Here is a 4,371-nt window from a genome sequence, read left to right as displayed (position 1 = left end):
CTCACCTCGGCCTCCCAAAGTGCTGGGATTACAGGCTGAGCCACCGAGCCCAGCCTCAATCATTCTTAAGATCTAGAACAAGGCCGGGTGCAGTGGCTCAAGCCTGTAATCCCAGCACTTTGAAAGGACAAGGCGAGAGGACTGACTGAGCATAGCGGTTCAAGACCAGCCTGGGCAACTTGGTGAGACCTCGTCTCTACAGTAAGTCAAAAAAATAAAAATAAAAATAAATAAGCTAGACGTGGTAGCGCGTACCTGTAGTTCCAGCAACTTGGAAGGCTGAAATGGAAGGATCACCTGAGCCTAGCAGGTTGAAGCTGCAGTGGCTGTGAGCATGCCACTGCACTCCAGCCTGGGCAACAGAGTGAGACTATGACTCAAAAAAAAGACTTGAGTCAGTTGAGGGAAGAGAATGAGTGATGGGAAGAGCTGTTACACAGGTGCAGGTTCCTGAAAGGAATAATGGAGACTAAAAACCAGGAGTTCAGCATGCAGACTCATAGGGCTGCTGGAGGGGATGGGAGGCAATGAGGCTGGAGAGGCTTGTAAGAGGCAGAGTACTCTTCCAGGAGCATGACTTCTCCTTGGTGCCACCAGCTCTCTGTCTCTGGAGGTTTGTAGGAAAGTAAATAATTAACCAACTTTACCATTTAGGCTGATTCCACTAAAGGTGGATGGTTAGATTCATTTAAGACTGGGAACAGGGAGACATAGGGGTTTGAGGCGACTGGTGAGGCAGGCATGGGAAAATGAAGCGGGAAGAAAAAAGCCTGGGAGAAGGTAGGGAGAGCAGGGCAGGCCTGAGGGCCTGGGGTTTGTGAGGAGAACAGATGAACAGGATGGGGGGAGGGGCACGAAGGAGGGGTCCTTGAAAAACATGATTCTGACCAAATTAAACAGGTCCCCAGCTTGCCACCCCTGTTCTCTGTGACACCTTTGAGATGACGATAGCTCTTAGGGTGGAGAAAGGCCAAGGGCCAGTGCTTCTACGAGGAGATACTTAATGTCTTGGAATCATGGAGGTGACAGGGATGCAGCCAGGAGGCAAGTGATGGGGAATGGCCTGAGCATCCCCACTGGAGAACCTAATCAGGGCTCTTCAGAGAAACAGAACCAATAGGAGATTTTGGCTCACAAGGTTATAGAGCCCAAGAAGCCCCACAGTCTGCCATCGGCAAGCTGAAGAACCAGGAAAGCTGGCAGTATAACTCATCAAACTGGCCTGATAGTGATAGTATAAGTCTCAGTCTTAGACTAAAGGCCCAAGAACCAGGATTGCCAACGTCCAAAGGGAGGAGAAGACAAATGTCCCAGCTCAGACAGAAGCAAATGCACCCTTCCTCTGCCATTTTGTTCTACTTCGGCCCTCAACAGGTTGGATGATGACCACTCACATTGGTGAGGGTGGTCTTCTGTCCTCAGTCAAGCAATTCAAATGCTAATCTCTTCTGGAAACACCCTCCCAGACACACTCAGAAATAATGTTTTACCAGCTATTTGGACATCCTCAGCACCATCAAATTGACACCTAAAATTAACCATCACACCTAGAGAAGGTGCTTCTGAATGAGCAGGAACTTTGGCATAGCAACCCTGCCTCTTGGTGCCGGCAGCCAGAAGTGTAGCCAACTGAGCAGCCTCCTCTCCAGCGAGCTTGGAGAGAGAAGGAGGCAGGGGGCATTCTCCAGGGAGACCTGCTGGGGAAGGATGGGGCGGGCATGGGGCAGTAATTGTTTACTGCTGGGGAAGGAGAAGGAGCAAGGGAACTCCACAAAGCACAGTGAGGGAAAAGCAGGTAAAACTCTATTCCTGCCCCGCCATTTAATGTTCAAGCCTCTAATAGCACAACCAGACACATTTATTCATTAGATTACCAGAAGATTCCTGAAGCCAACTCCAAGTTTTAACCTGGGATAGACCCTGGGGCCTAGGAGGCAAGGTTCCCAGATGCACACAGGTGAGGAACACTGCCTACCCATAAGGAGATTGGAGCCCAGAACAGATGCAAAGGTGCAACCAAGAGCACCTCATGGATCCCAGGAACTGTACTGCTCCCTAGAGACAAAAGACAGAGACCCATCCCTGCTTCTCAAGGAACTCATACTTCAGTGGTGGAGCCATAGCCTTGAACAGGGGTCCTCAAACTACGGCCCACGGGCCACACGTGGCCTGCCGAGGACATTTATCCGGCCCACCGGGTGTTTTTGCCTCCGCTGCCTGTCCTGCCTAGCAGCCGACTCGTCCGGCCCGCAGTGCGCATGTGTGGAATGTGCTTCGCACTCTCCGACTCCCCTCCTTCTCTCTGTCTCTCGACTCCTCCTCTCAGTCTAGACTAACTGATGCACACTTGCATCACTTGTTACGACTAGCAGTGACAAATATGGAACCAGACATTGACCATCTCATTAGCCAACAGTAGGCCCATAGTTCCCATTGAAATACTGGTAAGTTTGTTGATTTAACCTTACTTGTTCTTCATTTTAAATATTGTATTTGTTCCTGTTTTGTTTTTTCACTTCAAAATAAGATATGTGCAGTGTGCATAGGGATTTGTTCATAGTTTTTTTTTTAAACTATAGTCCACCCCTCCAACGGTCTGAGGGACAGTGAACTGGCCCCCTGTTTTAAAAGTTTGAGGACCCCTGGCCTTGAAGGACAAATTGGATTTCCTAATGTAGCAATGCTAGAGGGGGTTGAGGGAAGGTCATGGCCTCCAGGCAGAGGAGGTAATTAGAACACAAATAAAAAGATACAATCAGGCCTGGTGCGGTGGCTCAAGCCTGTAATCCCAGCACTTTGGGAGGCGGAGTCAAGAGGATTGCCTGAGCACAGGGGTTTGAGACCAGCCTGGACAACTTGGTGAGACCTCAACTCTATAATAAATAAAAAAATAAGCCAGGCATTGTAGCGTGCGCCTGTAGTTCCAGCTACTTGGAAGGCTGAGGCAGAAAGATCGCCTGAGCCCAGCAGGTCACTGGAGGCTGCCAAGGTCGTGAGCACGCCATGGCACTCCAGCCTGGGTGACAAAGTGAGACTCCAACTCAGAAAAAAAAAAAAAAACAGAAAAGATACAATCAGGGCATGGAGTAAACCAGAACAAAACAGAAAGTCCAGTTTCTCAGGAAAAGGTGAAAAGTCCATCAACTTAACTTCCTCAAAGGGCAGAAGACTGATTGAAGGTAGGTTGGAATCAGTTCCTGCACTCATTTTTACTTTATTCCATGGGTGAGGGACAGCCTCTCCTTCCACAAACATGGACTGAACATCTGCCATGTGCCAGGTACAATGCTAAGCACTGGGAATGTGTGGTTAGCACATTGACCTTGCTCTCATGAAACTTCAGGTTTGGGAGGGAGATTGATGATAGCTAAATAATCATGCAGATAATTAAAATTGCAGACCATGAGAAGTGACAGGAAGAAAAGGCACAGGGTGCTATGAAAGAGTATAATGGGGGTTCAACCTCAATTGTGGTGTCAGGAAGGGCCTCTGAAGGTTTTAAATAAAGGAGTGTTGTGGTCAGAGCTTGCATGAGGAAAATTATTCAGGCAATAGTATGCCTGACAAATTGGAATTATGGTGATGCTAGAAAGCTGTTACAGTGGTCCAGGCAAGAATAACGAAGACAGGAAATTATTTTATGATAAAAATATAACATTTTAATAGAGAGTTGTCATTTAATGGGTATACAGTTTCAGCTATGCAAAATGAAAAAATTATATAAATCTGTTACACAACAATGTGAATATACTTAACACTACTGAACTGTACACTTAAAAATGACTGAGATGGCAAATTGTATGTTGTGTTTTTTATCACAATTTAAAATTTTAGAAACAAGAGGCCAGGCATGTTGGCTCACACCTGTAAGCTCAGCACTTTGGGAAGCCGAGGTAAGAGGATTGCTTGAGCCCAGGAGTTCAAAACCAGCCTAGGCAACATAGTGAGACCTCATCTCTACAAAAAATCAAAAATTTGGCCAGGCAGGCATAGTGGCACACATCTCTAGTCCCAGCTACTCAGGAGACTGAGGCGAGAGGATCTCCTGAGGCCAAGAGGTTGAGGTTCTGGTGAGCCATGATCATGCCACTGCACTCCAGACTGAGCAACAGAGACCCCAACCCCTCCCCCAAAAAGAGCATTTCAAAGCAGTGAGGAAATGAGGAACTAGTCAATAAATGCTTTGGGACAACTGGATGTATTATTTCACACTTACATCAAAATGAATCCCAAATAGACCAAAGATTTAAAAATAAAAAGTTAGCCGGGCTCGGTGGCTCAGCCTGTAATCCCGCGCCTTTGGGAGGCTGAGGTGAGTGGATTGCCTGAGCCCGTGGGTTCGAGACCCGCCTGGGCAACTTGGCGAGACCT

The 4,371-nt window shown here is 47.6% G+C and overlaps 1 protein-coding gene across 1 annotated transcript in view; it reads right to left on the bottom strand.

The window, feature by feature from the left end:
• The window catches only part of PIN4 (peptidylprolyl cis/trans isomerase, NIMA-interacting 4), a 147,586-nt gene that overhangs the window by 3,359 nt on the left and 139,856 nt on the right, over positions 1–4,371 (bottom strand). The window contains exon 6 of the transcript XR_002482702.1: positions 1,136–1,196. The gene's annotated coding sequence lies outside the window, so the exon portion shown is untranslated. The remainder of the gene's footprint in view (positions 1–1,135; positions 1,197–4,371) is intronic.

Source organism: Carlito syrichta, unplaced genomic scaffold (genome assembly GCF_000164805.1).
Source record: "Carlito syrichta isolate Samal-C Ts95f unplaced genomic scaffold, Tarsius_syrichta-2.0.1 Scaffold314047, whole genome shotgun sequence".
NCBI classification, from domain to species: domain Eukaryota; kingdom Metazoa; phylum Chordata; class Mammalia; order Primates; family Tarsiidae; genus Carlito; species Carlito syrichta.
This window is presented reverse-complemented; position numbering and strand designations above follow the sequence as displayed.